The 9109-nt window shown below is 42.5% G+C and overlaps 1 pseudogene; it reads right to left on the bottom strand.

Annotated features, from left to right (window-relative positions):
* Nucleotides 1–3875: 3875 nt before the first annotated feature.
* On the bottom strand, nucleotides 3876–8857 carry LOC130106836 (blue-sensitive opsin-like; annotated as a pseudogene).
* Nucleotides 8858–9109: the final 252 nt, after the last annotated feature.

The following is a 9109-nucleotide window of genomic DNA, read 5'->3' as shown; positions in this document are numbered from 1 at the left end:
AGTTTACTCTGCTTACGGACCACAAACCACTCCTAAAGATACAAGGGCCCAAGACTGGAGTGCCTACATTGGCGTGGTCATTAATTTTAGCAGCATACCAGTATGACATACGTTACAAGCCATCCTTACAACATGCAAATGTGGATGCATTATCGCATTTACCACTACAGACTCAAGAGACAGACTCAGATTATAATTCTGTGTTTAGGGTCTCATTCTTGGATAAAGTGCCAGTGTCCTCACAAGAGATTTCAAAACAGACAAAGACTGATGCAGTACTACAGAGAGTGAAGCACTTCACATTGAATGGTTGGCCAAAGCATTTGAATGAAGATGAGTTAAGGCCATACTTCATAAGAAACACTGAACTGACTGTTGAATCTGACTGTGTGCGAGTAATCATACCAGAGGTGTTAAGACCACAGATGTTACGTGAATTGCATGAAAATCACCAGGGAATGGTAAAGATGAAGGCATCAGCTCGTAGTCACTTTTGGTGACCAAACCTTGATTCTGACATAGAGTCACTGGTAAACAGTTGCCAGACATGCCAGTTAAACAGACACCAACCTGCCACAGCTCCTGTTCACAACTGGAGCTGGCCTAACCATCCTTGGAAGAGGATACATATAGATTATGCTCAGAAGGGAAAGTTAAACTTCCTAGTGGTCACTGATAGCTATTCACGTTGGCCAGAAGTAGCTTTGATGAGTAGCACTACATCTGAAAAGACCATAGAAGTTTTGAGGGGATACTTTGCCACCTGGGGTCTTCCAGACGAACTTGTGTCTGATAATGGACCTCAAATTGTATCTGCTGAGTTTGAAACATTCCTGAAAAACAATGGGGTGAAACACATGAAGAGTTCTCCTTACCACCCAGCTTCTAATGGGGCTGCAGAGCGTTTGGTGCAGAACCTGAAAACAGCTCTTGAAAAGAGAAAGAGTAGCAATATGACATTGCAGCACTGCATACACAATTTCCTATTCTGTTATAGGAGTACACCACAGTCTACTACAGGGAAAACACCTGCAGAATTGTTTCTCAGACATCAATTCAAAACCAGGTTGTCTCTCACCAAACCTAATTTCACAGAGTCCATGCAACAGAGACAGGACAGTCAACAGTCCAAGCAAGCAGATAAGTTGGCATAAGTCAGACACTTCCTACCAAAACAGAAGGTGTTGGTTCGAAACCACAGGGGGGAGGGATGTTAAATGGGTGCCTGGGTGCATTGTAAAGGCACTTGGTCCTGTCACATATCTTGTGAAAGTGCAAGAGAGTCAGTCTTGTGTTTTCGTGCCTGCTTAATGCAGTCGTTTTGTAATGTTACTACGGTCTAGCAAATAAAAGAGGAAGACCAAGATACACCTTGATCGTTGTATAATTCGATTATCCTGCAGATACACGACAATGATTTCTATTTCCAGCCATGAAAAAGTTATTTGTTTTTAGGCATATTAAAAAAAGTGTTTTTTACAAGTAACCTTTTAACAAGGTATTTTCCCAGTGACCCATCATTAGCTACTGTAAGAGGAGTTTCTCCTTATATTCTTTCATGGGGCTCCCTCCTTAATTTTGCAGGCTTGGTAGCGCAATGGTGTACTGCTCTGCCATGCCCTCCTCAGGTTCATTATGCTCAACATTCAAGGGCAGGAGTTCATTGCAATTTTAACTGGCAACAGTTGACATCTTTCCTTGCATTCAAAACATATTAGACCAAAATGTGAACCACATTTAAACGTGAACTACAGCAAGAAAAACAGGTATGATAATTTTGCCTGTTATTGTTTTTTTTAAACGACTATGAACAAACCTGTTAATTTAGGAAGACATGGATAACTGAATTGTAGACTGTGTAGGCCTTGGAGAAACATGAAGGTATGGTGGCCAGTCTCAAATCAAGCGTCTGCCCATGGTTGTTCGCTATCCAAAAAGCAAAGGAAGCATAAGATACACAGCACACAAGGCAGCCCATCTTTATTTTTTCACATTTACAAATTACAATTTCCTTTAGCAGATGCTTTTATCCAAAGCGACATACATCTGAGAGCTGATACGACACAAGCAAAGATCTAGGCAGGGGACAACAACATGAGTAGATGCCATAAAGCTAAGTTCGAGTCCGATAGGACATAGGTACCAACAGGCAGTGCACAGAGGCAATGCATAGAAGCAGCTTTTTTTCCCCAGTCCATCAAGTGCAGAGATGTTCACGAAAGAGGTGGGTCTTTAGTCTTAAAGATTGAGGGGGACTCTGCTGATTGAACAGAGTTTGGTAACTCGTTCCACCATTTTTTGGTGTTCATAGAATATGCTCTGCTCTTGGCAAGCACCTTCCACGATATAGTATAGTCAATTCCTTTGTCCGCCAACGACCAAATATGAAGGCTTACGGCTGTTGCATCCCTTAGGTGGTTATTTCTCAAGCTGCACATGTGGGTGTTGTACCTGGATTTAAAAGTGTGCTCGGTCAAACCTATGTAATTGTCCACTTTCCCAGTGTCCATTCTGGTTACCGATGCCTGGTACACAACACTCTCTTCCTGGCATTTACCATTAAGGGAGCATGATGTCTTATCTCGGCAGTTGCAGCTGGAGGTGATTGTGGTGGGGGTTACTTTTTTGGCCATAGTGCCTGCATTGTGGGATGTTATAACCTGGTTTATACTTGACATGCAGCCAGAATTAAATCCAGGTACAACACCCACATGTGCAGCTTGAGAAATAACCACATAAGGAATGCAACAGCCCTAAGCTGTCATATTTGGTCCTTGGCGGACAAAGGAATTAACTATACCATATCGTGGAAGGTGCTTGCCAAGAACAGAGCATATTCTACAAACACCAAAAAATTCAACTGCTGGCTCATGGAAAAATACTTTATTTGCAAACCCCACTTGGCAAATCTAAACAGCAGGAACTGACTGAACTGTATGATCTTGGGTCTAAGATACTTTAGAGAACCTCAGATTTAGATTTAGTATATGCTAAACCCAGGATAGATTCCCTACTACAAGGGGAAAGTTACACACAGGTTACACCTGCATGTGCATTACAATATGTGCAGAGGCCACAGTACACACCCTGGGTTCCGGCTCTAACTATTCCCAAAATCTAAGTCCACTTGATAAGGATAATCCCATTTGTTTAAGAGGGACCACCACAGTTCCTGATCTGATAATCTGGTTACCAAAACAGTTAAGGCAGCTAATCACATGGATTTCAACCATTTGTAATCCACTCTGCTAGTTGAACTCCAGATTTGCAACATGTGTCTTGGAGTTTTTCCCACTTCCCTCCACTGCAAGGGCACATTAGGATTTGGGAATGTTATCTTAGTGCAGGAATTAGATCGAGGTGTGGAAGGGCAATACATATTATTTGGTTGTTTCTGAGGAGGATGGTGACTAAGATTAGGATAATGCTACATACCGGACCATTATATATTTTGGAACATCACAGAAATTACAAAATATAAATGATGTTAATAATAACAAAATGATGGTCTTGAATTACACCCAAAAGACTGAACACATCGTGCATCTAACACATCTTCTATATCAACAAGATATACGTATAACTAATAATCCTGCAGCTCTTCATTTGGGCAAGTTTTAAGTAATTTATTCCCAGAAAGTTGAATCAGCTTATCTGGACACAGTGTTTAGTAAGTAGTTTATTGTCTTTATTTTCTTTTTTTGGTGTGATTTTCTTTTCTTTTCTTTTTCTTTTTTGGGTGCAAAAATAGTTTCAACTTTCCCTACAATAACATACAGCTTCAACTGTTTCACAAAACATCGTCGTGTGTACATATTTACAGTACATGCACTACACATCAACTGTGCAACAGTAATATAATATGAATGTGCCGTCTAAGCAGGTTCAGTTTTGGAGACTTCAGTCACTGATTGTGTTGATGACTCCTCTTCATCACCTCCACCCATCCCCTGCATTTTCATCATGCAGGAGCAAAACTGTAAGTCAGAAAGTGGATAAACAAATTAGATGGACTCGGCAGTGTTGATAATATTGATAATAAAGTAAAAGTGTCATCATAAAAGTATAAGTGAGTGGTACACCGCTCGACTATACAGTAAAATAGTACCAAAAGTTGATAATTTTTTCGCTTGCAGTGTGGGAAGATGGCGACAAGAATTCACGATTGTAGCAGCCTCACTCAGTACCGATGTGGGAAGATGGGGGCGCAAATTCACGTTTGCAGCTGCCTCACCCAGTACCGTCCATGCAGTGTCTTTGTCCATGTCTGTGTCTAATGCCCCTTTTCCACTACATGATACTGGCTCAACTCGACTTGACTTTTTCGTTTTCCATTACTGGCAAGTACCGGCATTTTGGTAACTTACCACTTTTCTGGTACCGCCTTTGTCGACGTTCCAAAAAAACTGGAGTGGGTACCAAAATCAATGCAGACCAGCTACACTGAGGGGGTACTGTTATGGTAATGGAAAACGACACTCTGCGAGTCGAGTCGAGTCGAGTCGAGTTGAGCTGGTACCATGTAGTGGAAAAGGGGCATACGTTTGTCTTTGTTTGATGGCTGGGAGAGCTGGCGCTGGATCGACTGGGAGAGCTTGGTCTGCTGTGTCCTGTAGGCCCAGAAACTGCGGCCCTGCCCGGAGCTGTGCCCGAAGAGGTAACACCAAGTGCGATCTGACAGGATGCGGAAGCGGGGCAGGCTAAGCTTTTGCCTTTCTTCCAATCTGCAAACCAATTACCACATTTGCCAAATGTTTTATACTACCATGTGGATTCAGCAATACTTTTGCTTCTCATAAGTAACGTTTAAAGAAAAAAAGGGCATCCAGGTGGTGCGGCGGTCTATTTCGCTGCCTACCAACATGGAAATCGGTGGTTCAAATCCCCATGTTACCTCCGGCTTGCTTGGGCGTCCCTACAGACACAATTGGCCGTGTCTGCGGGTGGGAAGCCAGATGTGGGTATATGTCCTGGTCGTTGCACTAGTGCCTCCTCTGGTCGGTTGGGGCGCCTGTTCAAGGGGGAGGGGGAACTGGGGGGAATAGTGTGATCCTCCCACGCGCTATGTACCCCTGACGAAACTCCTCACTGTCAGGTGAAAAGAAGTGGCTGGCATGTGTCGGAGGAGGAATGTGGTAGTCTGCAGCCCTCCCCAGATCGACAGAGGGGACGGCGCAGCGACCAGGACAGTTCGGAAGAGTGGGGTAATTGGCTGGATACAACTGGTGAATAAAAATGGGGGAAAATAAAAATAAATAAAAAATTGAGGGCTAAGGGAAGATATGAATTGCATATTTTCTGTCAGTATGTCTTATTATCCTTAACTAAAACTGAACTCTGAGAGTAGTTATTTCCATCCTACTGACTCTGGAGCACCTCCCAATAGAGAATTTCACTTGGTATTCAGACTTCAGAAGATGGAGGATTAAAATGTTTCTCTCTCAGTTCAGTGTCTGACTGCACTGAAAAGATTATACATAGTAGTTTTAAATCTTTTTTAATATCCTTCCATTTATCCATTATCCAAACTGCTTATCCTGCTGTCAGGGTCATGGGGATGTTGAAGCCTATCCCAGCAGTCATTGGGCAGCAGGCAGGGGAACACCCTGGACAGGCTGCCAATAATGTTTCCAATCTGATTTAGATGCAGCATTTGTATGGATAATGAACAGACGTGCTGATTAAGGAGGACATAGATAACTGGGTTGTAGACTGCAGACGCCTTGGAAGAAATGCATATTTCAAATCAATGGGCTGCCCATGGTTGTTCACCATCCAAAGAGCAAAGGAAGTGTAGGGCATCCAGGAAGCCCAGCACCATCACCACCACTACCATCCTGGTCACCTCCTTCTCTGCCTTCTTGGTGGATGCAGAATCAGCTTGTGCCTTTGCTGCCTATGAAAGACGGAGAGACGTGGGTGTCACAATACCTGGGTTTGAGAAACTGAATGTTTAAGAGATATAGCATGCACAGTGTGTCGGCTCAGACAAGGAGTCTGAGCTGACCAGAGATTAGTTAAAGTTAATGTTTAAGTAAAACTGATTAAGGTGAGGTTGAGTGTTTTGTAAAGGGTTTGCTATTTGGTGCTGAACCGAGGAATGTTTGGTTGAACACACACACACACACACGCATGCACGCATACACAAACACACGCACACACACATACACACACAAACATGCTCATACACAGACACTTGCCTCTAACTCATCATGGCAATGTCATATCATTAATATAATGAAAATTGACTAGTGGTTTTCATTGAGCCACAGGGATGCTTTATATCTCCTGTCATTCTGAAAGTATGTGTAACCCCAATAGGGAGGGGCAGGCCCATATGCATCCTTGCCTCTTGCCTCTCCTTCCCGTCAGTTCCATTCGGTTCTGACAGAGTGTTGAAATTGGTGGCACAGTGGTTAGTGTTGTCACCTCACAGCAAGAAGGTCCTGGGTTTGAACCCTGGGGTTGTCCAACCTTGGGGTTTATCCCAGGTTGTCCTCTTTGTGGAGTTTGCATGTTCTCCCTGTGTCTGCAGTGCGTTTCCTCCAGGTACTCCGGTTTCCTCTCACCATCAAAAAGACATGCATGTTAGGGTTAATACTCCTGGCTGTACCCCTGACCAAGGCATGGCAAAACGAACTGGAGTTGGTCCCCGGGTGCTGCACAGCAGCTGCTCACTGCTCCTAGCTACACAGCTAAGCTGGGTTAAATGAAGAGAGGAATTTCCCCATGGGAATTAATATAGCGGCGGCATGGTGGCGCAGTGGTTAGCATGGTCACCTCACAGCAAGAAGGTCCTGGGTTTGAGCCCCGGGGTAGTCCAATCTTGGGGGTTGTCTAGGGTCGTCCTCTGTGTGGAGTTTGCATGTCCTCCCCGTGTCTGTGTGGGTTTGATACTCCTGTTTCCACTCACAATCGAAAGACGTAGGTCAAGTGAATTTGCCATACTAAATTGCCCCTCAAATGTGTGTGAGTGAGTGGGCCCTGTGATGGAATGACCCTTTTAACTGTGGACTCTGGGAACCCTGCTGTTCTGGTGCTTTTGGACCTGACTGCTGCCTTCAACACGGTTAACCATAATATTCTTTTATCATGTCTTGAGCTATGTGTAAGCATTAAAGGTACAGCCCTAGAATGGGTCAAGTCTTACCTGTCAAATAAAAGCTTTTCTGTCCATATAGACTAATTCTCTTCAGCCATGGCCCCTCTTAACTGTGGGGTCCCCCAAGGCTCCATGTTGGGCCCCATCCCTTCTCATTGTATATGCTGCCCTTGGGGTCCATTTTAAAAAAAACATAATGTCTTTTCATTGTTTTGCTGATGATTTGCAAATCTATATGCCTATAAAAACAAACAGCAGAGATTCTATACAGGCTTTGCTGAGTTGTTTAAAGGATGTCAAAACATGGATGGAATTAAATTTCCTGAAACTAAATCAAGATAAGACTGAAATTATTGTATATGGACAACCTGATCTGCTGGATGGTTATGATAGCGCTCTTGACCCTTTAGCTTCCTACAGTTACTCTTCTGTTAGGAATTTTGGTGTGATTTTTTGACAGCTCTTGTAACTTTGATAAACAAATAAGCTCAGTAGTCAAGACAAGTTTTTTTTCAATCACCACTTCTGGGGAAAGTAAAGGCCTATCTCCCTCCAAATGATCTTAAAAGGGTAATTCATGCATTTATTACCTCTCGTTTGGATTATTGTAACTCATTGTATGTTGGCGTAGCTCAGTCGTCACTTTGTCGCCTGCAGCTTGTACAAAATGCAGCTGCTCGCCTGCTGACAGGAAAGAAATGATGTGATCACATAACGCCTGTACTGGCCTCCCTTCATTGGCTTCATGTCTGTTTTAGGATCCAGTTTAAGATTTTATTGCTTGTTTTTAAGTCTTTGAATGGGCTGGCACTATCTTATTTATCTGAACTAATACATCATCATACACCAGTCAGAGCACTCAGGTCAAAAAACCAGATGCTCTTACATGTTCCGAGATCCAGGCTTAAGAATAGGGGTGACAGAGCCTTTGCAGTAGCTGCCCCTGATCTCTGGAACAACTTACCAGTACACATAAGATCTGCTCAGACCCTAGAGACTTTTAAATCTTGGTTAAAGAACTACCTCTTCTCACTGGCATTCAATTCAAGTTGAGCTTGACACCATGTTTTTATTGTGGAAATATACTTTTACTCTTATGTTTTATTGTTTATATTATGATTTATTTATTTTATTATGTCTTTTTATATGTATTTTTATATTTATATGTGTCACTTATTTTATATTGTAATTTAAGCTTGTGTAGTCTTTGGTTCAACTGTGGTTGTTTTAAATGTGCTAAATAATAAACTTGACTTGACTTGACTGACGGCCTGTCCAGGGTGTCTCCCCGCCTGCCACCCAATGACTGCTGGGATAGGCTCCAGGATAGGCAGTTTAGATAATGGATGGATGGATGGATTAATATAGCATATAAAAAAAGTTAAAATAGCTTTTAGATCACCCTAGATCAGTCACTCTTCGTTAGCATAAATTGCAACTTTTATACATTTTTTGTTTGACTAAATAGAAGTCACTAGATTTCTAACCCTAACCAAAACATTAACCCTAACTCTAACCACTAACCCTAGCTGCATGAAGTTATGCATTCCAGTTAGGGTGTCCTTTTTAACTTTTCCTCACCATTTTCAGCTTGATGAGCAGTTGGGTGTAACAGAAGATAATAGTAGCAAAGGGGACAGCAAAGCAGAAGCAGAAGAGGAACATCACATAGGACTCGTTGTATGTGTTGCTTGTTGTGTACCAATGTGGTCCACAAGAACACTGCAGGTCCTCTGGGATGTACCTGCAGGAGAACAACAATCACGTTGGTATATCGGGTACAAATGTCAAATGAAATGGATTATTTTCTTGTAATATGTTTGTGTTTGTATGTTTACCTGTGTCTGCATATGTGTGTGTGTGTGTGCATGTATTTGCATGTGTGTGTGCGTGTATTTGCATGTGTGTGTGTGCGTGTATTTGCATGTGTGTGTGCAATTTGTAAATGCAAACAGAGCAACAATCAGTGGGTTTATAAATCAAATTGTGATGTGTTTTACTGTGTAT

The sequence above is a fragment of the Lampris incognitus genome, chromosome 2 (assembly GCF_029633865.1).
Source record: "Lampris incognitus isolate fLamInc1 chromosome 2, fLamInc1.hap2, whole genome shotgun sequence".
NCBI lineage: Eukaryota > Metazoa > Chordata > Actinopteri > Lampriformes > Lampridae > Lampris > Lampris incognitus.
This window is presented reverse-complemented; position numbering and strand designations above follow the sequence as displayed.